This window comes from Carcharodon carcharias, chromosome 20, assembly GCF_017639515.1.
Source record: "Carcharodon carcharias isolate sCarCar2 chromosome 20, sCarCar2.pri, whole genome shotgun sequence".
Lineage (NCBI taxonomy): Eukaryota > Metazoa > Chordata > Chondrichthyes > Lamniformes > Lamnidae > Carcharodon > Carcharodon carcharias.
Window position 1 is genome coordinate 10349868 of NC_054486.1, and position 26777 is coordinate 10376644.

General features: G+C 44.6%; 1 protein-coding gene across 2 annotated transcripts in view; it reads right to left on the reverse strand.

The window, feature by feature from the left end:
- fmn1 (formin 1) overlaps positions 1-21890 on the reverse strand; it is a 377136-nt gene extending 355246 nt beyond the window's left edge. The window contains exon 1 of one of the 2 annotated variants that reach the window (XM_041214614.1): positions 21826-21890. The gene's annotated coding sequence lies outside the window, so the exon portion shown is untranslated. Of the gene's footprint in view, positions 1-189; positions 300-21825 lie in introns of those variants that run through there. The other variant, XM_041214615.1, reaches the window with a different exon arrangement.
- Between the last annotated feature and the right edge of the window lie 4887 nt (positions 21891-26777).

Below are 26777 nucleotides of genomic sequence, written 5' to 3' on the forward strand. Positions count from 1 at the left end.
GTAGGCACTATCTTTGTAATTCGATATTTCACACTTGGCTGTAAAATGCAGCTCACCAGGTGTTTTAGTCCAGGTATAAAATAACTACAGCTTGAAAAGAAAAGCAGCAAAGGTAACAACGCAATAACCACAGCTTTTGTCAAACTAAAATTTTCTGCATCGTCATAGGTAAGAGGATCGATAACTCACCTACTGATGAGGAATGGTAACAAGATCACAGAGACCATTCAGCCCATCGTGTCTGCATTGGCTCTCCAAATGAGCGAGTCACTTCGTGGCATTCTCCAGCCTTCTCCCCTGCACATTTGTCCTTTTCAAATAACAGTCCAATTCCTTTTTGAATGCCTTGATTGAGCATTCAATCCACCCCACTCTCAGGCTGTACATTCCAGACCCACCATTTGCTGTCATAAAGCTTTTGCTTTTTTTGCTAATTACGCTAAACCTGTGCCCTCTCGATCTCAGCCCTTTCACAAGTGGGAACAGTTTCTCCCTGTCTACTCTGTCCAGGATTTTGAATACCTCTATCAAATGTCCTCTCCAAGGAAACCAGCCCCAACTTCCAACTATCTATATAACTTATGTGCCTCAGCCTTAGTACCATTCTCTTGAATATTTTCTGCACTCTCTCCAATGTTCTCATATTCTCCCTAAAGTGTGGTGCCCAGAACTGGACTCAATAATTCAACTGAAGCCGAGCTAGTGTCTCATACAAGTTCAACTTAACCTCCTTGCTCTTATACACTATGCCCCTATTAATAAAACCTACAATACTGTATGCTTTATTCACTGCTCCCTCAACCTGTCCTGCCACCTTCAATGACAAATACACATATACACCCAGGTTCCACTGCTCCTGCACCTCCTTTCAAATTGTACTCATTAGTTTATATTGTCTCTCCATGTTCTTCCTATCAAAACAAATCACTTCACTTTTCTCTGCATTGAACTTCATCTGCCACCAGTCCTCTCATTTCACCACTTGTCTATGTCCCTTCGAAGTTCTAAGCTCTCCTCCTCACAGTTTGCAATGCCCCAAGTTTCATATCATCCGTAAATTTTGAAATTGTGCCCTGAACACCAAGGTCTAGGTCATTGATACATATTAAGAGACACAAGGGTCCCAACGCTGACCCCGGGGGCACTCCACTACAAACCTTCTTCCAACCTGACCAATACTTACTCCTTATCACTTTTAAATCATTCTGGAGTTTGAATTACCTCCTCTTCCTCACCGTAGCCTGGGTAGCTTCTTCTTTCTTGGTAAAGACAGGTGCAAAGTATTCATTTAATACCTCAGCTATACCCACCGCCTCCACCTGTAAACCCCCTTTTGGTCCCTAATCAATCCCACTCCTCCTTTTACCACCCTTTTATTATTTATGTGCCTATAGAAGACTTTGGGATTCTCTTTTATGTTAGCTGCCAGTCTCTTTTCATATTCCCTCTTTGCTTCTCTTATTTGCTTCTTCACCTCCCTTCCGAAACTTCTATATATAGGCTGGTTCTCAATTGTATTTTCTAGATGATACCTGCCACAAATACAATTTCTCTTCTTTATCTTACTTTCTATATCTTTTGTCATCCAGGGAGCTCTGGATTTGTTTGCCCTACCTTTCTCTTTCAAGGGAATATACCTTGATTGTACCCAAACTCTCCTTGGAAAGTAGCCCAATGTTCAATTACCATTTTTCCTGCCAAACTTTGACTCCAATCTATTTGGCTCAGATCTGGTCCTACCCCAGTTAAGTAATTTTATTCTGGATTGCTCTTTGTCCTTTTCCTTAGTCAGCCTAAACCTTACATTGCAATGATCACAATCCCTAAATGTTCTCTTACTGACACTTGATCCACTCGGGCCAACTCATTCTAAGATCCAGGTCCAGCAGTGTCTCCTTTCGAATTGGACTGGAAACATGCTGCTGTAGAAAATTTTTCTGAACACACTCGAGGAACTCTTGCCATCCTCTTCCCTCTACACAACTACTACCCCAGTCCACGTTTGAGTAATTGAAGACCCCATTATAAGTGGTCTATAATTTTTGCACCTCTCTGTAATTTCCTTACAAATTTGTTCCTCTACATCCTTCCCACTAGTTGGTGGCCTACAGCTTACACCAAGCAATGTAATTGCTCCTTTTTTGCTCCTTAGCTCTAGCCAAATAGATTCTGTCCTTGACCCCTCTGTGACATCCTCGCGCTCCAGCACTGCAATGCTCTCCTTAATCAGTACCGCCACCTCTCCCATTTCTTCCTTTCCTATCTTTCCTGAACATCTAGTATCCAGAAATATTTAACACCCAGTCCTGCCTTTCTTTGAGCCAGGTCTCTGTTATAGCTACAACATTGTTATCTCTATAACCTGCACCTGTAACTCACCAATCTTATTTAACATCTGCATTCACATACATGCACTGTAACTCTGATTTAGATTTTATTCCTTTACTCTGACCCCGCCTATGAAAGTACTATTCTCTATTCCAGCGCTATCAGTCTCTCCCAGTGTTCTACGCACCTTGGTATCCCTCTCTGACGTTAGCTTCTGATTCCCACACCCCTGCCAGGTTAGTTTAAACTCTCCCCAATAGCACTAGCAAATCGCCCCGCAAGGAACTCAGTCTTGGCTCTGTTTAGATACAACCCGTCTGACCTGTACAGGTCTCATCTCCCCTAGAGCCAGTCCCAATGTCTCAAGAATCTAAAGCCCTCTCTCCTGCACCATCTTTCCAGCCACATATTCATTTGCTTTATCCTCTTATTTCTATACTCAGTAGCGCATGGCACTGGAGTAATCTGAAGATGACTATTTTTGAGGTCCTACTCGCTAATCTCCTACCTAGCTCCCTAAACTCTGACTGCAGGACCACATGCCTCTTTCTACCTATGTCATTGGTATGGATGTGGGGCAGGGCAGTTGGCTGTTCACCCTCCCCCATCACCTCCGGGTGCTCTGCAGCTGCTCAGTGACGTCCTTGACCCTAGCAACTGGGAGACAACACCCCATCCTGGATTCACATCTGTGGCCATGAAAAGCACATCTATTCCCCAGATCGAAACATGTTATACACACTGAACTTCTAATTTTTCTTAGATAAAAAGTTAACCTTCCTACTTTGGCATCCACTAGCAGCACCTCATACAGCCACATGGCAGTGTGTTCCAATACTTCTATTGCATTGAAGCGTCTGATCTCCCCATATATGTGACTTTCCGTGCTTGTGAAGACACTGGCAGATCGTAGCATTATTTTGGCATTACTGCATCTGTGTGTTTTTACAAACATTGTTTTAAATACACCAGAAGATTAAGGACTGGATGGTAAAGTGGTTTAGGATGTCCTTTCACATTTATAACCTGGGTTTTCATTTAAGAACCTACAAGAAATGATCTTGGGCAGTCTCTGCTATAGTCTAATGGGTGCAGATGCCCAACAGAAAACTTAACACAATTGTATTCTAAACTGGTGACCTTCAGAGATCCGGTCGGAGAAGACAATGTGGCTTTAAGGGTGTTCAAGGTCTCTATTTTAGTTCCTGGGTGGCAAAGCAAGTGGACAGCCCAACAATGGGCAGTGACAGGGAGGAGTAGCCCAATTTAAAAGGCGGAGTCTCATTAACAAGTCACTTGTCGAATTCATTACCAAAATGCTGGGAGGCCAGTGGGAAGCATCTGCCCAAAATTTGGTGAGAAGAAGCTGGTCCCAAGGACCAAGGGGACTGGAGCTCAGCACAAGGTAAATGCTCAGAGGGGGAAATTTGGTCAGAGGAAAGCGGGGGGCAGGTGAGGCCCAATGTGAGTGCTCTTGCCAGGGTGACCAACTCTTACAAATTAAAATAAGGGACCCTTCAGCTGCGGGGGTGGGGGGCACTGCTGCTGATCATCAGGGGTGGTGGTGGTAGAATTCTGGTGATCATCAGAACGGGTGGCAATGTAGCTTAAAAGCAGCCAAAGAGTTGCAACATATCTTGTGGAGTCACAACATTCTCATCTCTGCTGGCCGACTCGAAGACTTGCAGTCCTGCTCAAATCACTCAGCTGAGACCCCCAGGATTAGTCCTGCACAGGCTGTCCTAGAAATGCAGGATAATGGGAAGGGGCAGTCCCTTCAAACTCAGGACCCTGGCCCTTTGCTCCTCCTAGCTCACAGGAACGTGAAAAAAAAATGTGGTTAAAACAAAAAAAACACACCATGCTGACCCAGGCTATTGTTGCTGGCAGCTTTTTGGTGGTGGGGAAACCACTGACTCATCTCAGCAGTGGGTTAGATTAGCAGACTGAGCAGGGATGGCATCGGTCAAGGCAATCTGCATATTTGAAGGGGACCCTACTAGGTTGGGTTGGGTTGCGTGTCCGCCTGTAATATAAAATTGCAGTCAGCCAAATGAGTGTAGAAAAGTTAATGGGGAAGTCCTCTGATTGATTTTAACTCACCCCCTAGTTTCCACCATGTAGTAAGAGTTAAAAATAAAAAAAAATGTCTCTTATCTAATTTGAGAGCGCCGGCACAGATTTTAAGTGTGATTAGAAACTATACAACCTCTGTTAGTGCCGCCTTTATTGTTTGAAATGTGGCAATACTCAAAAAAAAAGGGCCCGTTTGATATTCCAGCTGAAGTTAATTGAAAAGTTATAGGTCACACAAATGAAGTTTACCTACAAACACCTAGCACTCGAAAGAGTTACAAACACCTAGCGAGCGAGGCATAGCTGGGCACTTTGAAGAGAACCCACCCTTAGAAATAGGCAATTTGGGGAAGATGGTGAGAATGCTGCATTGTTAACAAACTGGCAGATTGCAATGTCATGCTGACTGAAGGGCGTTTATGACTAATCAGTTATTTTAAAAAAATCTAAAATTAGCACTTTCCAAGTAAATTTCATTTGTCTAGTTAGGATTGAAATTCATGAATATTCAAAAAACAATTAAACGAATGAATCATTTAATATTATGCTGTGAAGGATATGGAGGCCAGCAAGATCAAAAGTAAAAAACTGATATTAAGATAGAAATCATTTGTTTTAAAAATATGCAATATTTACTTTAAATTATGTTGTAAATGTTTTCTACTCATTTCTCAGTTGCCATGTTGGGGGGGGTGTGGGTACGGTGAAGGGCAAGATAAAAAATAGCAAGGTAAGCATAGAGAAATTATTACTTATTGTAACTTGGGATATCAAAAGAATTAAGAACATAAGAACGTAAGAAATAGGAGCAGGAGTAGGCCATTCAGCTCCTCAAGCCTGCCCCGCCATTCAATAGGATCATGACTGATCTGCCCCAGGCCTCGACTCCTCTTTCGTGCCAGCTCCTCATAGCCCTCAACTCCCCAATATTCCAAAAATCTACCTACCTCCCCTTTAAATACTTTCAATGATCTAGCCTCCACAACTCTCTGGGTTAGAGAATTCCAGACATTCACTACCCTCAGAGAAGAAATTCCTTCGCATCTCAGTTTTAAATGAGAGTGTTCCTTTATTCTGTAACTATGCCCCTAGTTCTAGATTCCCCCACTCTTCTCAACACCTACCCTGTCAAGCCCCCTCAAAATCTTGTACATTTCAATAAGATCATCCCTCATTCTTCTGCAGATTAAAGGCCTAATTTGTTTAACCATTCTTGATAAGTCAACTCCTTCATCCTAGGAATCAGCCTAGTGAATCTCTTTCAAACTGCTTCCACTGTCAGTATATCCTTTCTTAAATATGGGAACTAAAACTGTACACAGTACTCCAGGTGCGGCCTTACCAACACCTTGTACAGTTGTAACAAGACTTCCCTATTTTTAAGCTCCAACCCCCTAGCAATACAGGCCCAAATTCCATTTGTCTTCTTAATTACTTGCTGCACCTGCATGCTAACTTTGTGTGTTTCATGCACAAGAACACCCAGATCCCTCTGTGTTGCAATTTTTTGGAGTCTCTCTCCATTTAAATAATAGTCTATCTTTTGATTCTTCCTACCAAAGTGCATGACCTCACACTTTCCTACATTAAACTCCTTCTGCCAAGTTTTTGCCCACTCACTCAACCTGTCTATATCCCTTTGCCGCTTACTTGGGTAGAATCTTCAGGTCGGCGAGTGGGGGCGGGTGCCGCTTGCCAATGCGCAAAATGACACACAGTGACGTTGGGTGTACATCCTGACGCCACAGGCGTCATTCAGATGTTCAGTTCGGCAGGCGTGCACCAGAGTCAGTTGTGCGCCCGCCGAACTGTCAAAGGCCTATTAAGGCCATTTAAATTCCAATTAAAATAATTAACGGAGCTGCCTGTCCAACCTTAAAGTTGGCGGCAGTCGAAGAGCCCACGTGGCCTTCGAATTTATCATGAAATCTCATCCACGGGCGGGATGAGGTTTCATGAAGGTTTTGAAACATAAATGAAAATTTTTGATAAAATTCATAGACAGTGTCACATTAGCTGGGACATGTCTATGAATTTTATTTTCCTTTATTAAAATTTTTAAAAATCAAAGTAATATCCCCGAGGCAGCTCTGTGCGTCAGGGAGATTTCTGTGATTTTTCGTGCACACATGCGACTACTCAGCCCGCCCGCAAAGGGAGCGCTTGGCGCTACTGGGTATGTCTAACACTGGGCGGGCCTTCTCCCCCTTAAGTCCTCATCACAACATGCCCTCCCACCTATTTTTATATTGTCAGCAAATTTGGATATATTACACTCTGCCCCCTCCTCCAAGTCATTAATATAGATAGTAAATAATTGAGGCTCTAGGACTGATCCTTGTGGCACTCCACTAGTTACGTCTTTCCAACATGAAAAAGCCCCATTAATCCTGACTCTCTGTCTTCTATGTGTTAATCAATCCTCAATCCATGCAAATACATTAATCCCAATACCATGAGCTCCCATCTTGTGCAATAACCTTTTATGTGGCACCTTATCGAATGCCTTCTGGAAATCCAAATACACTACATTTACCGGTTCCCCTTTGTCAACTCTGCTTGTTATATCCTCAAAGAACTCTGGCAAATTTGTCAAACATGATTTCTCTTTCACTAAACCATGTCGACTCTGTTTGATTGCGTTAAGCTTTTCTAAATATTTCTTCCTTAATAATGGATTCTAGCATTTTCCCAATGACAGATGTTAGGCTGACTGGCCTGTAGTTTCCTGCTTTTTGCCTCCCTCCCTTCTTGAACAGGGGCGTCACATTATTGATAAAAACAAAAAATTGTGGATGCTGGAAATCTAAAACAAAAACAGAATTACCTGGAAAAACTCAGCAGGTCTGGCAGCATCGGCGGAGAAGAAAAGAGTTGACATTTCGAGTCCTCATGACCCTTCCACAGAACTGAGAGTTTGCCAAATGGGGTTTAACACAGAGAGTGGAGCACAGGGATTAGCCAAAGGAGCTGAAACAAAGGCATTCAATTTAAAGAGAATTTGACAGATGAACTAGACGCAAAGGAAACTTAATAAAAGTAAATACAAAAAGGGGCCCATTCAGCAACACCATTTTACACTCAGTTATTAAGCTACAATGGAATATTACAGAATGATGAAAGCAATGGATCGTTTTGCGAACGTACGAGGACTGTAGGCTGCATGTGCTTAAGGAAATATAGTCTAATGAATTGTTTTGTCTGGAAAATAAACATGTGAAAAGGATGGGCTACTGAATTACAGCAGATGTATCATATTTGGGAAATTCTCCCAATAACCAAATACACTGCACTGATGGAGAGTAAAGACCTTAAAAGTTTCTGTCATTTAGCAAACATAAATTGACCGGAAAAAAACTACAAGGTGATGTTTTACAGCAACTGAAATGGTTTTATGGCACTGAAAGATCTTAATAAAGAGACTGTTGACAGTCAAGGAGAGAACCACAGCTCTGAATTGAAAAACCATCCAGGGCAATCAATACAGCACAAGTAAATGCACCAGGATCCAAAACCAGTCAAACAGTGTGATGAAATTGGAAAGATAAATATTCTTCCATGGTGTTTGTACAATCTAGGATAAAGTGAATGATGGCGTAGGGAGAGTTGGTTGTACAGCAAAAAGGGTGAAAGAGAGTCAGCTATTGCATTCTGAAGGTTCAGTGATGTAAAGTACAAAGTGAAGCAACACGATTAAAAGGTTTTAAGGCAGATGTTACACCTCTTCCACATGAAGGACAATGGAGATCTTCAGCGCTAGCAGATAAATGATCAGCTTGGCACACTCCTGTGTCACTGATTTTGAATAGTCTTTGGTCAACGACCTGCAGCATTTAAATGCAACTTCATTTTATTTCCTGGCTGATAAATGCAGCACAGTTTGTAAACATGCTGCATTATGCAAATGGTCTGGGCGTCCAACCACTTAACCTGCTGTGTAATCAGCTCTCTTTAGCTGATGAGCTTAGATACAACATGGACAGATCCTAGGTCACGAATACCCACTGCCAGGTGGTGCAACGCTGCACGAGCACCTTTAAATGTGGAGAAACATCCCAAGGGGTTTCTGGCAGCTACAAGGAAAGTGGGGAGAAGGCCATTTTTATTTCTCACTGAGCCTCAGGTGTTTTTGCGATAGCCTTCCACATTCAGGATCTCCCTCCTTTGCCAAAATCCACAGCGCAGCGCCAACATTGAGAGAGAAATTTCACAGGGGCTTTCCTTATTTAACGCAAGCGTTTTACATCTGGCTGCATGTGAGACAGATCAAGGAGAGCCTGGACAGGCCCAGAGGCTGCATTTGTGTGCTTGGGGCACGTTAGTATAGGAAGGACAGAGAGGCATGGGAAACGTGATTCACTCTTGCCGGCGATGAGGGGGCGACATCGTTAGGAAGGGACTACAGATGCTAGGCCTCTCTTCACTGCAGCTGAGAAAGTTAAGGAGCAACGTGATGCAGGTCTTCAAGGTGACGATGAAGTAAAGGCAAAATACTGCAGATGCTGGGAATCGGAAATAAAAACAGAGAAGGCTGGCAATTCTCGGCAACATCCGGCAGCACGCACGGAAAGAGAAACAGAGTTAAAGGGCAGGGTTTCCTGCCTCGTTGCCAAGGCAGCTGGTGGAGAGCGCATCCCCACTGACACTGGCAGCCCTGCAGCCATTTAACATTCCGCGCACTGTTAATTGGCTGCAGATGGGGCTTCCACCCCTTACTGCATTAGCCACCCACCCCGCAACACCCTCACCCTACCCCAATTCGCCTGCAAACCCATCGGCGGGGGCCCCTGAAATTCTGACCAATGTTTCGGGTCAATGACCTTTCATCATCATTATCACGTGCAGGTGACAGGGGTCTCATGGACAGCCGGTGAGACCCTCTTTTCCGGAAGGTCCGTTGTCAATCAGGCACTTGACAGGCCAGCAGCCGACCTGTCTTCCACCCCCACCCCCCTCCACCGGGATCAAGGACCCAAGCAACAGAAGTCCCGCCTGCTGAGAGCTGCCCGCCAATCAGGAGCCAGCAGCTCCACTGAAGAGCAGCACCACAGGGGAAGCAGTGGCTGCTACCGGCAGGACACCCACCCGAAGCCTAGTGTTGTCACGGGATCCCATTTCAGAGGTGAGTGACGGTGGGGTGGGGATGAAGGGCAAGGGTTGGGGGGGGGGAGGAGTGCTTCAGCATGCCCCTGCTTCCTGAGGCCTGGTCCTTTGATCAGGCGCCGAGTGCCTTCGAACAAGGGGTACGCCCTGGGAGCAAGTAAGCACCACCCCCCACAAGGGGTTTGCTTGTCGTAATCCCTACATGGCAAGACCCCCGCTTGCTGCTAGGTTACTGCCCAGGGCAGTGGAATGGGGCTCTTAAAGAGGGCACTAATTGTCACCTAAGGGCCTCGACTGGCGCAGGGTGGGAAAGCTGCTCAGGGACCTTCTCACCCCAGGTTTAAATCGGGGCGGAGGTGGGAATGCAGCAGGGTCCCTGTCCGCCACCCTCCCACCTGATTAAATGAACCCCTCCACCAAACCCGCCACAGGGGAGGGTACAAGGTTCTGCCCATCAACTCTGTTTCCCTCTCCACAGATACTTCCAGGCCTGCTGGGTGTTTCCAGCATTTTCTGTCTTTAGTAAAAATAGTGAAGTGTGGTTACTGTTGGCTGATGAGGTGAAGGGTAATGCGCCCATTTAAGGCAGCCATGAAAAGAATTAGAGGGGAGGTTAGTAAAGAAAATGCCGAGTGCTTCGAATCTGGAATTCCCTGCCTCAAACTGCTACAGAAGAAACGAATTATAAAACCATAATAATTCCCAATTTTAAAAAATTCATTTACAGGATGTGGGCATCACTGGCTGGGCCAGCATTTATTGCCCAGCCCTAATTGCCCCTTGAGGAGGTGGCGGTGAGCTGCCTTCTTGAACCGCTGCAGTCCGTGTAATGTAGGTACACCCACAGTGCTGTTAGAGAGGGAGTTCCAGGATTTTGACCCAGTGACAGTGAAAGAATGTCGATATATTTCCAAGTCAGGATGGTGAGTGGCTTGAAGGGGATCTTCCAAGTGGTGGTGTTCCCATCTATCTGCTGCTCTTGTCCTTTTAAATGGTAGCGGTTGTGGGTTTGGAAGGTGCTGCTTAAGAAGCCTTGGGGAGTTTCCTCAGTGCATCTTGTAGATGGTACACACTGCTGCCAATGTGTGTCAGTGGCAGAGGAAGTGAATGTTATAGAAGGGTTGCCAATCAAGCGGACTGCTTTGCCCTGGATGGTGTCAAGCTTCTTGAGTGTTGTTGGAGCTGCAATTGAAGAGCAAAATAAATACAGCAGAGGAAAGGAGAGTATTAGTAATTCAATGAATCCAAAATAGAAAAATTATTTGTATTTATATAGCATCTTTAATGTAATAAAACAGCCTAAGACACTGTGTAGAGGCATTGTAAAACAAAATATGATACCAAGCCAGATAAGAAGATATTAGGGCACAAAACAAAAACAGAATTACCTGGAAAAACTCAGCAGGTCTGGCAGCATCGGCGGAGAAGAAAAGAGTTGACGTTTCGAGTCCTCATGACCCTTCGACAGAACAGCAAGTTCTGTCGAAGGGTCATGAGGACTCGAAATGTCAACTCTTTTCTTCTCCGCCGATGCTGCCAGACCTGCTGAGTTTTTCCAGGTAATTCTGTTTTTGTTTTGGATTTCCAGCATCCGCAGTTTTTTTGTTTTTATCTCAGATATTAGGGCAGATGAGCAAAAGCATGCTCAAAGAGGTAGGTTTTTAACAGTATCTTCAAGGAGGAAAGTGAGGTAGAGGGGAAGAGAAATTGATGGAGGGAATTCCAGAGGTTATGGTCTAGGCAAGGTGAGAGTGACTGCCCTTGACATCAAGGCAGCATTTGACCCAGTGTGGCATCAAGGAGCTCTAGCCAAACTGGAGTCAATGAAAATCAGGGGCAAACTCTCCACTGGTTGGGGTTATACCCAGCACAAAGAAAGATGGTTGTGGTTGTTGGAGGTCAGTCATGCTCAGTTCCAGGACATCACTGCAGGAGCTCCTCAGGTTAGTGTCCTAGGCCCAAACATCTTCAGCTGCTTCATCAATGGCCTACCTTCCTTCATAAGGTCAGAAGTGGGGATGTTCACTGATGATTGCACAACGTTCAGCACCATTTGCGACTCCTCAAATACTCGCGCAGTCCATGTCCAAATGCAGCAAGACCTGGACAATACCCAGGCTTGGATTGACAAGTGGCAAGTAACATTCACGCCACACAAGTGTCAGGCAATGGTCATCTCCAACTAGAGTGAATCTAACCATCGACCCATGATATTCAATGACATTAACATCGCTGAATCCCCCACTATCAACCCTGGGAGTTACCATTGACCAGGAACTGGACTGGACTAGCCATATAAATACTGTGACTATAAGAGGAGGTCAAAGGCTATAAGAGGAGTAACTCACCCCCTGATTCCCCAAAGCCTGTCCAGCATCTACAAGGTACAAGTCAGGATTGTGATGGAATACACTCCACTTGCCTGCAGCTCCTACAACACACAAGAAACTCGATATCATCCAGGACAAAGCAGCCTGCTTAATTGGCACCCCATCCATAAACATTCACTCCCCCCACCACCGACACGCAGTAGCAGCAGTGTGTACCATCTACAAGATGCACTGCAGGAACTCACCAAGGCTCATTCGACAGCAGCTTCTAAACCCATAACTGCTACCACCTAGAAGGACAAGGGCAGCAGACACATGGGAACACCACCACCTGGAAGTTCCCAACCAAGCCATTAACCATCCTGACTTGGAAATATATCGCCGTTCCTTCACTGTCGCTGGGTCAAAATCCTGGAACTCCCTCCCTAACAGCACTGTGGATGTACCTACACCAGATGGACACCAGCGGTTCAAGAAAGCAGCTCACCCCCGCCTTCTCAAGGGGCAACTAGAGATGGGCAATAAATGCTGGCCCAGCCAGCAAGGCACAAATCCCATGAATGATTTTTTTTTAAATGGCAAATTAAGGCACAACCACCAATGAAGGAGTAAAATGGGGAATCCTCAGGACGCCGGAATTAGAGGAGTGCAGATATCTCAGAGGACTGTAGGGCTTCAAGAGATCACAGAGATAGCGATCAGCTTGGTGGTGGTGTTTGAAAATAAGGGCAAGACTTTTTAAAATCAAGGCATTGCTTGGCCAGGGCCAGTGTGGGTCAGTAAGCACCAAAGGGTGCCGGATGAACAGGATTTGGTGTAAGTTAAAATATATGCAGCAAATATTGGAGGGTGGCAAGTTTATGGGGGGTAGAATGTGGAAGACCAGCCAGAAATGCGTTGGAATAGTTAAGCCTGAAGGTGAGAGTTTCAGCATCATAAGGGGAGTCAGATGTGGAAGTAGGCAGTCCTTGTGCTTGAAAGCTCATCTCAGGGTCAGATATGACACACCGAGGTTATGAGCAGTCTGGTTCAACCTCCGAGAGTCGCCAGAGAGAGGGATGTAGTCAGTATTTAAGGGATGGAGTTTGTGGAGAGGTCTGAAGACTTCCAAAGATAGACCCTTCAGGATACCAGACATAACGGTGCAGGAGCTGGAAGAGGAGCCATTGATGGTGATTCTCTGGCTACGATTAGAGAGCTAAGAATGGATCCAAGTGAACACAGCCCCACCCAGCTGGATGATGGCCAAGAGACATTGGAGCAGGATGGTGTGACAGATTGAGAAGGAAAAAGCTTAGAAAGCCTAAAAGTACTTTAAATTAACTTCTACAGATGAGTACTTTTTAAACAGTCCACAAAGGTTTTATTACTTTCTAAAACAGGCACGATGCAGACCCTCAAAAATAGCAACTTCCACTTTACTCAGGTTCTGAGGATTGTCTCGGAATGGATTCATTGTGATCAGCAGAGGGCACCAAACATTGGGAGATTACATTACACTTGGGAATGTAGATGTTACCCAGTGATCAGATAGTTTAGCACCAACCCCCAGACTAGCTTCCAGTCATTCGACTGGATTAACCCCCCACCGCCCCCCCCACCAACACCCACCCACCTAACCCCTCCACATTAGCTGTCGTTTGCAAAGCAGCTGCTCAGCAACACTGGGAACACTCCCAATAACTCACATCCCCGGAATAGTCTCACATGCGGACAGGGAGAGAGCGGATATTTAAGGGTTTTCACAGCGCCGAAGAAATTTACATTTTTCAAAAATGTCACTCTCTCATTTTCATCCATACACACTATCTCTCAACTATATCATCTACAGCTTCTAACTACATTGATGACAGCTAGCTCTCCCTCGAGCTCTCTCCCTCCCCACTCATCACTGCTCTTACAAGAACACAAGAAATAGGAGTAGGAATAGACCACACAGCCCCTCGAGGCCGCTCTGCCATTCAACACAATCATGGCGGATCTTGGACTTTGACTTCATTTTCCCGCCGGCTCCCCGTATCCCTTAATTCCGAGAGACCAAAAATCTGCCTATCCCACTCTCAAATGTATTCAATGATGCAGCATCCCCACAGCCCTCTGGCGCAGAGAATTCCAAAGGTTCACAACCCTTTGAGTGAAGTAATTCCTCCTCATCTCAGTCCTAAATGATCGGCCCCTTTTCTGGAGACTGTGCCCCAGTGTTTTAGGTTCCCTGCCCAGCGGAAACAATCTCTCAGCGTTTACCCTGTCAAACTCCTTCAAAATTTTGTAGGCTTCAATAAGATCATCCCTCATTCTTCTAAACTCCAGAGAATATAAACCCAATTTACTCAGACTCTCATCCTAGCACAACCCCCTCACTCCAGGGCATAATCTACATTCACTCTCAGTTCCAAATGGATCGATTTTAAAATCCTCCTTAAATTTCTCCTTAACTTCACCCCTCCCCATCTCTGCAATGTCCTCCAGCTCTACCATCACCCCAACCTCCGCCATAATACAACTCTCCCCCCTTCATAAAAACAAAAAACTGCGGATACTGGAAATCCAAAACAAAAACAGAATTACGTGGAAAAACTCAGCAGGTCTGGCAGCATCGGCGGAGAAGAAAAGAGTTGACGTTTCGAGTCCTCATGACCCTTCGACAGAACTTCCCCCTTCACTCCATCAGCTGCAGTAAATTCAGCCAAAGATCTCAGTCTGAAATTCCCTCCCTAAACCCCTGCACCTGACACCTCCTGGAGTAAGTTTTTGTTCCCCCCTCCCTCCAATCTCTCCTTTGACACATCGTCCAGCTTTTTCCTTAACCTCTGTGGGAGAAACCTACTCAATACTAGGCAGGTTCCTTTACAGAAACACACTCTGACCTGCCCAATTTTCCAATATTTTCAGTGCCCACGTAATTAATGTTTGCTTTCAAATCTCTCTATAACCTCGCCCCTCCCTATCTCTAACCCCCACCAGTTTTTCAAACCTCTATTCTGGCTTCTCGCGCATTCCTGATTTTCACTGCTCCAATATTGACATCTGTGCCTTCAGCTGCCTGGACCTTCCCAAGCTTCTCCGCCTCTCTCCTTCCTCCTTTAAGAAATTCCTTTAAACATTCCTCTTCGGTCCTCATATTCCTTATATCTGGTTTGGTGCTTAGTCTTGTTTGATAGCACTCCTGTGAAGTGCCTTTGGGACATTCAATGCCTGGGAAAGATGCTAAATAAATGCAAGCAGTTGTTTTGATAAATGCAAAAATCGCAGGAGGAAAAATGCCCAATTATCAGTGTTTACATGTCTAGAAATTGGTCTGCACTGTACAGATTTATGGACATAAATGCATGGGGAAAGCATTGTGGATAATGTGCACATGCACATACTGCACAGGATGTGGCCAATCTCCACAGGCATCCATTTCAGACACCTGAATTGGCAGTAGGGCCCCCAATTCCATTTGTAAAGGTCCTGACACCGGTTTCAGCTTTCTTAGCAAAACTCAATTACACACATCCCATCCGTCAAATTCTTTAGCCGCTGGGCAGTCAAACCCATTGGTCCTTAAAGAGACTGCTGGAGGTTGCCATCAGACAGGTAAGTTTGAATCTTTCTTTTTAATCTTAGCTTACTGTGGCTCCCCACTCAACTCGTGGATGATCGGGAAGGAGGTGATCAGAGGTTAGCAGTTTCCTTCCTGCGTTCCCGGAGCGGTGAAAATCGGGAATGCGCGAGAAGCAGGAATAAGAAGAGTGCAGAGGATTGTAGAACTGGCGGAGGTTAGTGATAGGGAGGGGCGAGGTCACAGAGAGATTTGAAAGCCAACATTAGTTACCTGCACAATGAGCCAACCAACCCTGCAGCCCTCGAGACTGCAGAGTTGCCTCTCTCATTGTGACCGCCACCCACAGCTCACCATTAATGAGCCAAAACAAATCTGGCCAACCAAATTCACACCAACACTCCCAAAAGGCGTGCGCAGTGCATGCTGGCTAAGGTTGCTCCCAATTTGGAGCGGTTCAATTTCTAGACCACAATATCATGCACTTTCACCTTGTGCCAACAGTTGCTAAAAAGTGCTAAAAGGTATAACAAAGTTGGGTATAACAGAGTGTGGAACAAGCTGCCATCTGATGTGGTAAATGCGGGCTCACTCTTAAGTTTTAAGAATAAATTGGATATATACATGGATGGGAGAGGTCTGAAAGGTTATGGACTGGGTGCAGGTCAATGGGATTAGCGGAATAATATTTCGGCACAGACTAGAAGGGCCGAATGGCCTGTTTCCTGTGCTGTAGTGTTCTATGGTTCTAAAGCTAATGTAATAACTTACTGACATCAAATGAATAATAGTCAGCAATGCCACAGGGTCGCCTGTGAGGGAAATAAAGTTTGTAGGAACTGCCCTTCTGAAGGAATGAGGCCCATTTTTAGGGCACAGAGGACACTTTCCTCTGAACCAAGCTATGCTTATAAACCTGGCCTACAAGCGTTTAACGCTCATACTGGGTGTCCGAAATAGAAAAGTGTCCCTCACACCAACATCATTCATCTTGATGAGTGCACCCTTCACCAATTATTTTGAAGTGTTTATTCCAAGGAGCAATACGATAATGTAACACACTTAGAAATGATTCTTCCACATTTTCTTTCAAATACAACATCATGAAAGGCCGAATCTGAACACCAGGGAGCAGCAGTTATACGATGCAAAAAGAGGAATCTATTTGGTTCCGGTGAAGAAGTCTCGACAACAGGAACTCTTTGTTTTCAGGGTTTATTAACATGACGTAATTGTCACGTACAGTGATTAACAACTAGGTAAAGTGTTACAAATATCCTACAATATCAAAAATATTCTCACATAAATGCAATTCCTTCTACAGAATTGGTTACCAATTGAGCACAAAAAGACACAATGGATTTTATGCTCTGCTTTCACAGAGGATTTAAGATATGATATTGATGCTCAGTTATGGCTTTTGGATGATGCATCAGTAACCACAAGACAGCTAAAACAAGTATATTTGTCAAGGTACACAGTCATGTAGTTGAACTAAAATTCTTAGTAGAAGAATCATTTATGGCTAGTGTCATATCACACTAGAAAATAAGGATAATATTCTTAAAATACAGTAAATGAGATTAGTTTTCACTGCAGACAGGATTTTGCGTCCATTATTTTGCCTTTCAAAATTACAATTGTGGTCATTTCCATGTTTATATAACCACAAGCTACTTTCAGACCCAGAACCTCACTGAAGTAGGTTACTTTGCATACCATCATGTTATAGAGCTAAAAGCAGCTGAATAAGCACATTAGGCACCTCCAAACCTATGGTATGTAATTCCACAAAAGATTGATCCTTTCAAGTTTCAGAAGTAATTAATTAAACTTGCTAGGGGAATTCTCATGCCAATTGGGTAGTTGTATTTTTCATCCTGAAGCTGTCAGGGAGGTGCATATCCTTCTCTGAGCCACCACCAATTAACTGCAGTTGGAAAATCAGGGATTCAAACCCCCGTCCAAAGGCATAATCCAGACTGACTCCAATGCCGCATGAGGGGAGTGCTGCACTGTCAGAGGTGCCGTCATTTGGAGGCGGTGTTAAAGCAAGGTACTGTCTGTCCTCTCAGGTGGATGAAAAGATCCAAGAGCATTATTCTAAGAAGAACAGAGGGGTTCTCCCAACATCCCGTTCAACATTTATCTCACTCCTCAGATACTGAAGCAGTCCATATCCAAATGCAGCAAAACTTGGACAATATCAAGGCTTGGTTTGACAAGTGCCAAGTAACATTCATGCCACACAAGTGCCAGGCAATGACCATCTCCAACAAGAGAGAATTGAACATTCATCCCTTGACACTCAATGACATTACCATCACCGAATCCCCCAATATCAACATCATGAGGGTTACCATTGACCAGAAACTGAACTGGACTAACCATATAAATGCTGTGGCTACAAGAGCAGGTCAGAGGCTAGGAATCCTGCGACAAGTAGCTCATTTCACTCCCCAAAGACTGTCCATCATCTACAAGGTACAAGTCAAGAGTGTGATGGAAAACTCTCCATTTGTCTGGATGAGTGCACCTCCAACAACACTCAAGATGCTTGACAACATTCAGGACAAAGCAGCCCACTTGTTTGGTACCCCATCCACAAACATTCACTCTCCCCATCACCAACACACAGTGATAGCAGTATGTACCATCTACAAGATGCACTGAGGAAACTCACCAAGACTCCTTAGACAGCATCTTCCAAACCCACAACCACTACCATCTAGAAGGACAAGGGCAGCAGATACACGGGAACACCGCCACCCTATGTTCCCCTGCAAGTCACTCACCATCCTGACTTGGAACTATATTGCTGTTCCTTCACTGTCTCTGGGTCAAAATCCTGGAACTCCCTCCCTAACAGCACTCTGGATGTACCTACACCACAAAGACACACCACAAAGACTGCAGCGGTTCAAGAAGGCAGCTCACTACCACCTTCTCAAGGGCAATGAGGGATGGGCAATAAATGCTGGTCTAGCCAGCGATGCCCACATCCTGTGAATAAAAAAGCAACCTATACTGAAAACTAGAAGATTTGGCCATTCATTTCACTGCTGTTTGTGGGACCTTGCTGTTCAAAAATTGGCTAAGTTTCTGACTTTACTACAGTGACTACACTATAAAATTACTTCACTGGGTGTAAGCATTTTAGGGTGTCCAAATGTCAAGTAAGGCACTACATAAATGCAAGTGTTTTGCTTTTCATTTCTTTCTTTAAATTGCCAGGAAGAGGTACTAGAGTTAATGCAAGTATGACTCCTTCCTAAAGTTTCTGTATAGTTTGTTTTACTTTCCAGTTGGCTACTGCATTTCCATTTGTAATTCAGAATGTAAAATTTAGCTTTGTTGTAAGCACTGTACCCTTATAATATGTCTTCTCATTCCAAAAGAGCTCACCTCAAAACTACAGCAGTCTTGCTGAAAAGCACATTATCACGTTACTAAGTGTACTGAAATATATTTACAATAAATCTCTCATTTACCTAATATAAATACAATAGAAAATCCATTATTGCAACTTTTAAGACACAAAATAGGGCTGGATCCGGCTGATAAGCATCTGGACAAATTTTGCTGTTATTGATGTACAACTCGATTTTAAAACGTCAAATTTTACATATTTAATTTTGTTTCTTAATTTCCCTTCTGCCTTTCTTCCCTCTTAATCCAAATCTTTCTTTCTCTCTCTTTTTGTGTCTGATTTGATATTGAGTTTTAGACATTGAGCCTGGGCCCTAAGCTCTGGAATGCCCTCCACTTCACTTCACTTTCCCCCTTTTAAAACATTCCTCAAAACCTACCTCTTTGATCTATTACCTCCTCGGGCCGCAATTAATGGAGGCGATGGAAGTCTTGCCTGCCAGCTGAAGAGCCTTGTATCACCTCTTTTCGGGAAGGCCCAGTGAACTGGGTGCCAATCAAGCACTTAACTGGGCATCTCCGGCCTTCCCCAGGATCAAGGGCCCTGGGGCTGGAACCATCATCTATTGCGAGCTGCCAGCCAATCAGAGGCTGGTAGCTCCTCATCGCTAGGCAGCACCACTGGAGAGGCTGTGGCTGCTGCCGGCACTACAGCCTCAGATTGCAAAGGGACTGACTGCAGGTGGGTGATTGCAGGAGGCGGGCAGGCGGGGCGAGCAGGGGGTGGGGTGCTGTCATGGTTTGGGGGTCGGCAGCAAGGCCCAGGGAGTGGCTGTCTGACGCCACCCCCTTCCTGATGCTGGGGGTCTCAGTCAGGCACTGAGTGCCTTTGAACGAGGGACACCCGCCCCCACCCTGGGAGCCTACAAGCAACCCCAGCAGGGTTTGCTTTTCAGGCTCCCTGAACGCTGACCCCTGACCCCTGCCCACCTGCCACAATGGTATCAGGATGAGGCTCTGAAGAGAGCATTAATTGCCCACTTTAGGGCCCCAATAGGCAGCGGTGTGAGAAGGCCTCCCCACCACAGACTTAATCAGGCCAGTGGCATAAAGGTGACAAAGTCCCCACCCTCCACCTGATTAAATGCCCCCTACAACCAAACTCACCCTAGGGGAGGGCAACAAATTTATCTTTTACATGGCTCAGCGTTCTATCCGGCTTAACATTGCTCCTGTGAAGCACTTTGGGACTTTTTTTGTGTGTCATCGGCTGCCCCTCAATTCGAGGGTGACGTCTACTCAGGGTCGTGAGTTTCTGCCATGGGTCTTCGTGTGACCGAACAGGGCGATTCTCAACCCACAGATTTTTGGGCACATCGGGGGCAGGATTTCCCACAAGGTAATGGGATCTAGAGTGTAGGATTTGCTTCCTTTTCTTTCCTTCTCTGCCACCACTCTGCCTCATCATTAAGACATTGGGATGTTTTATTCTATTAAAGGCGCTATATAAGTTGTCGTGGAGTTCACACATTAATTTATCCTCCTTCTCTGTCCTTCCTGTGTTTATTTCTCAATCCTTTAATCTCATTGACTGAGGATACACTGTTTATCCATTTGCTCACCAAGGTCCCTGGTGCCCAGTTACCCTGGCAATGTCGTTAGCAGCTCATAGTTCCAGGAAGTTATGTGGGAAATTAAATTTAAAACCTAAACATGCAATTTTAAATTTAACCAGCAGCTTATGCTGTGAGCTGCACTACTCCAGTACTCCAGCAAAATCTGCCCCTTTAGCTGTACACTTGTACAGTGGAAACATCTGATGCTGAATGAAAAAGTTAAACAATCATCCATCACATTTGTTATAGACAAACAAATTAGGAGGAGTAGGCCACTCGGCCCCTCAAGTCTGCTCCATCATTCAATAAGATCATGATCCGAATGTAACCTCAACCCCACATTCCCACCTACCCCTGATAACCTTTCACCCCCTTGCTTATCAAGAATCTATCCACCTCTGCCTTAAAAACATTCAAAGACTCTGCTTCCACCAATTTTTGAGGAAGAGAGTTCCAAAGACTCAAGGCCATCTGAGTGAAAAATTTCTCCTCATCTTGGTCTTAAATACACAACCCCTCATTTTTAATCAGTGACCCCTAGTTCTAGATTCTCCCACAAGTGGAAACATCCTCTCCACATCCACCCTGTTGGGCCCCCTCAAGATCTTAAAGGTTTCAATCAAGTCACCTCCTACTCTTCTAAACTCCAGTGGATACAAACCCAGCCTGTCCAACCTTTCCTCATAAGACAACCCGTCCATTCCTGGTATTAGTCTGGTAAACCTTCTCTGAACTGTTTCTAATGCATTTACACAGCACTCCAGATGTGGTCTCACCAAAAATCAAAATAATTAGCTGGGAGCTTTTTTATTTGTACTTCCACAAACACCTCTCTGCCCAAGTGGGAACACTGAGTCTGTTAAATCAGTATCTAGTATAAATCTCTGGGTCAAACAACCTCCAACATACATGCGCTACCCAAATTCAGTAACAGTTTTTCTATGGATACAATCTATTATTTGAGACCTACTGTCAGGGTAACAAGAATAATTCTGCAATTTGTGGGCAGATTTGATTCGCTTATTGGAAAAGCGCATCAATCAGGGAAATAATTAATACACTAGGTTCATACTTCTAAAACTCAAACTATAGCCAAAATAAAAACTTTTAGATTGCAGTCACATATTTGAGGTCAAGTTAAAAAAAACAAATTGAAATGTGTTAGAGAACCAATCTTTTCTAACAGTGAGAAATAACACACAAGTTAAAATGCATCACTTATCCCTGGAAACATCATGGTAATCTAATACATGTCACCGCATTGTTTAATACAAATAGGTAAAATTATTATTGCACTGCTGCGCAATGGACATGAAAGGGTTAACCCAGATTTTCTACAGCATTATTTAATTTCACAACTTTGGTTTATTGCTTATGCAACCCACCTGCCTATAATATGTCAATAAAATTGCTTTAAAGTCAATTGTTAGAATTTTTTTAAAAAAAAGAACAGTTTTACCTGATGTAAAATGGAAAGAGATGCGAGGAGCCGCAGAGGTTCACTTTGGCTGGGCCAAGATGTTGCTACCTCGTCAACAGCATTTTCTCCCCCCCCCCGCTCCACCTCTCGCAATCCGCTTCGCAGCTGTACCGGGGAGAGGAGACTGACAGCGCGGCCAGCCAAACAAAACCCTCCTTCGGCCTTGCATCCGACCTATCACGTTTAGCGTCGGGGCTGGCACTCAGCGTGACGAACCTTGGAAAGGATTCAACACGCGTGAGTTAATCTCACGGGTTATTTATAGAGCAGGGGAGGGGGGAGGAAAAATTGTGACAATCTGAAAAATAAAAAAGCACTTTTGCAGGGTAGTCAGTGCCACTGCACATCTGTGAGTGCAGTGCAGTGTCATATATGTTGCCCTCCAAGTCAACCTATTCATTTTATGTAGTCTTTTTTTTGGGGGGGGGGGGGGGGAGGTTGCTGGGTAGTTCTTTCACTGATCAATATCATTTATCGAACCTTATCATCAGCTTTAGCATTTCCAGCGGGATGTATAGTGGAAATATTTTAAATTCTGATACTTCAAAAACTACCTACTCGTAGTAATGCAACCACCACAGGATATAGGGTGGGCTAATGCATGTTATAGATGGTGATAAGCAAGGGGCTGAAAGGTTATCAGGGGTAGGCAGGAATGTGGGGTAGAGGTTACAATCAGGTCAGCCATGATCGATGGGTCGAGTGGTCTTCTCCTGCTCCTAATTCATATGTATGTTGTATTTATTTATAGTTTAAATGCCAGCTAGGGCCCAATGTGATATCTTCTCTTACAAAACACAACAGCACAAATTCTAAAATTTTCTTGTGAAACACACGTTATATATTGTATAATTGAACTTTACTGCCTTCTCTTAAATGGAAACAATTATTTAATGTTTTGTTTTTAGTGACTGACAAAGCTGAGCCTAACTAAACACCGCCGAGCCGAAGAGGTTTGTTCATGACTGAATATGTAGCAATCGAATCAATGTGCCCTACATTTATACTAGAGAACAGACTGCATGGGTCTGATGACCATCTCACTTCATTGACCCAGAATTTGCTGCTTATTTAAGATTATTTTCTGCACTGCATGTCAAATTTTCCAGCGCCACAACTTGCTGGGAATGTGAGTTAACAATGGTACAGCAGGGTCAATGGAACATCTGTACTATGGTGAACAACAGAGACAGTGGTCTATCTCTTTAAACAATTAAATTTAAGGATGGAGAAAGAAATGGAGGAATAACAGAGAAGGGAAAAGGGTGATTTGGGGAACGTTTATAGTAATGATATATAAAGTAATAGAACCTTTGCACAAAGAGGACATTTGATTCATTTGCCTCTGTTAACACTTGATCTGAACTATCCTGTTCCTATCCTAGGGATATATCATGCTCTTTCCCCTTACAGTTTAATGTTTTTAATCTTCAGGTGTTTAATTATTTCTTAAATACAGTGATTGACTTGTCTTCAATAGTGACTTGTAGGAATCATTCCCTATAATAGTAACACATCCTGTGTGACGTGGCAAAAGGATCTCTGTAGGTCAACCGGTATATTGAAATTTATCTATAATATATATGGATGAATGCACTTATTCTCAGTGCTATTTAACTTCCTGGGTCAAATTTTTGCACCAACCCTTTCCATTATAAATTGCTATTTTCACATTGCTAATGAATATTGCAGGCTGTCATGGAGTGAATGCAATGTTGGAAGGTGGGAAGGCTGGGGGCCAAACATCAGGGTGCTCGGGCATCTGCTTTTCCTTTTCTCTTTCTAATTGCCCCTCACTCACAAAGACACTCAGCATGATAACCTCATGGTACTGCCAATCGTCGGCTACTCCTTCCCTTACCTCTACATGCTAACCCTGGTCCCTCTCCTCTTTCTCTACATCTAACAGATATCTTGGGCCTTGAATGAGCAGAGCCTGAAGGGGGGAATGTTCTGGAGACTGCGCCAGCATGCGTTCTCACCTAAGAATCAGCATAGGACCTGTCAACACACATGGCATAAAGGGTGAACCAGAGATGTTCACACTAGGTGATTCACTGAGCACAAATGAGAGGAGCAAATGCAAGTAGAAAGGACGCCCAGGAAATAGCTCACTGAGGGGAGCCTCATGCCTTTGTTCTGCTGAAGGGGACAAAGATACAGGTTTCAGGGGCCTTTAAGGACGATACATTCTGTGTATCAGCTATCGCTCAGTGCATTGGACTGCCTGCCGGAGAGCTTACAACCACATTGGACAGCTGAGAGGAATCTACTCCCAACTTCTGTGGAGTTTTGATGCATGATATCAAAAATCTGAACACATCCATGGAGTGCGTAGTCAGCTCACTGGATGCTGCAGCTGGGTCCACCCTACAGAAGCCTCTGACATCAGTAATGGCATCTCTCTAAACCAAGTGGGCTGTGACCTTGGGCAGATCAGAAGATCAAGTGGATAAAAGTTTCAGTTGGATCATACCCCTAGAATATGCTTTCCTGCAAATCAGTGGATTTCAACCAGTAATGGAGGTAGCTGCAATGTGATGGCAACATGTTACCACCTCTCAGAAAGAAAGGACACCATGATCATTGCCATCCCTTAAGTCTCACCCTAACAGACAGCGCCAGCAGCCACCAAGTTGCCGTAGTCTGCAACCATCCTCTCAGGCCCAAACGCCTAGAAGTCACCTATCACAAGCACTTCAGAGCCCTTGATTGAACCAGAATGGCCTCTCACTTCCCACGCTGTAGCAAGCACCTTGTAGGGTCACTAGACAAGATAACACAACATTTGAGACCGATCGCTGCCAATGACCTCTGGCCGCAGGCAAGTGTTGGGAGTCTTTCCACTCCCTCGCTCTCCTTTATGTTGTCAAGTGTCCTTATCATGTTGAAAATCCCTGTCCAATGGTATCTCCACATCTTATCCCCGTTGTACAGCGAAACTGTGCGGCATGCAACAAATGACTATCACAGTGGGGCATTCTTTGTGAGCTGCATTGTCAGAATCTAGTAGGTCAATCTAGACTGTTGTTTGAGAAATCCAATAACATGCTCAATAAGGTTCCGGTTGACCCCAGGATCTAGATGTAGCGCAGTTCAGCTGCTGAGTGTAGGTTCCTCAGAGAAGTCGTCAGACAGTTGCGTAGGTGATAGCCAAGGTCCTCGAGCAGTCAGTGCCTCGTTCGTTATGTATGGGAGGATGGTGGATTGTTGCTATATAAAAATATCATGGCAGCAGCCAGGAAAGCAGGCAAAGAGCTGCATGGCGTGCGGTTGGTCATCATACACAAGCTGCAGATTAGTGGAATGGAAGGTCTTGCGGTTCATGAAGGCATTGTATTGTCTGAAGGAACCTCGACGTGAGTTACTTTGGAAAACCAACAATTTATTCAGCCCCAGAACCCTATCCTACTGCTTTGTAATGTTATATGGGGAAAGTGATGAACATGCTTGCAGTGGAAAACATGGCATGAGTCATTTCCTTAGTGCAAGAATGAACTGCACATTGACTGATGTTAACAATCTCCCATCCGACAGACTGGAAGGAAGAAAAGCAACAAGTTGAAGCCTGCATTAATCTTAACTACAACACGCAATGCTTTTGTAATTATGGCAGTTGGTTGCAGGCCTTGTTGCAGGTGGTGACATCTGATGACAGTGTTCCCAGGGAAACCCATGGGATTAAACAGGCAGTGAATGCATGGCAATGCTATTGCCAAAGGTACAGAGAGTAATCATGAATTATTACTTTTCTGACTTGAAGGAGATTCCCCCAGGGGTCATGATTAGGACCACAGCTCTTATTAATGGTCTGGACTCGGGTGGACAGGCCATAATTTCAAAGTTTGCAGGTGACACAAAACTCGGAAATGCAGTAAATAATGAAGAGGATATTATCGAACTTCAGCAGAACATTAACTTGTGAAATGGGCAGACACAAATGGGCAGATTAAGTTTAATACAGAAAAACATAAAGTGATTAATTTTGGTGGAAAAAATGAGGAGAAGCAACATAAACTAAATTATATAATTCTAAAGGGCAGTCTAGAACAGAGACCTTTGAAGACGTCAGCACAAGGCTATTAAAAAAGCATTAGGGATTATTGGCTTTATTTATTTAACAGAGGCACACAGTACAAAAACAGGAAATCATGCTAAACATTAAGAAAACACTAGTTAGGGCCCAGATAGATAGATATGCCTAATTCTGGGCACCACAGTTCAGGGAAAATGTCAAACCCAAGAAGCAGGGGAGATTTGATAGAATGGTACCAGAGATGAAAGGGAAGAGTTTTCCCGTTGGCGAGCGGGGGCGGAGCCCAGTCGCCGATGCGTAAAATGCCGCATGGTGATGTCGGGCGGGTGCCCTGATGTCACCGCGCGTCATTTAGATTTTCAGTTCGGCGGGTGTGCACCCGACTCGGCTGTGCGCCCGCCGAACTGTCAAAGGCCTATTAAGGCCATTTAAAACCTAATTAATTCAATTCAATGAGCTGCCCGTCCAACCTTAAGGTTGGCGGGGGGGGGGTGCAGGCTAAGAGCCCAGGCGGCCTTCGCATTTTTCATGAAACCCCATCCACGGGCGGGATGTAGTTTCACGCAGTGTTTTAAAAGCTAATAAAAAATTATGCTTTTATTCTTTGACAGGTCCCAGCTCACGTGATAGTGTCACATGAGGGGACATGTTTTAAAAGTGTTAGAAACCTTTATTTAAGACTTTAGCACTGAAACAAATCTCCCTGAGGCACCTCAGGGAGATCTCCGCACTTTTTCATGAAAGAGCACAGGGAACCTCTCTGGGAATCCGCCCACCCCTCGCCCACACAGGGAGCACTCAGCGTTTCCGGGTGTGCGTCACGCTGGGCGGGCCTTAATTGGCCTGCCCACATAAAATGGTGGCACCTCCCCAATCAGGGATGCCAATCTGTTTC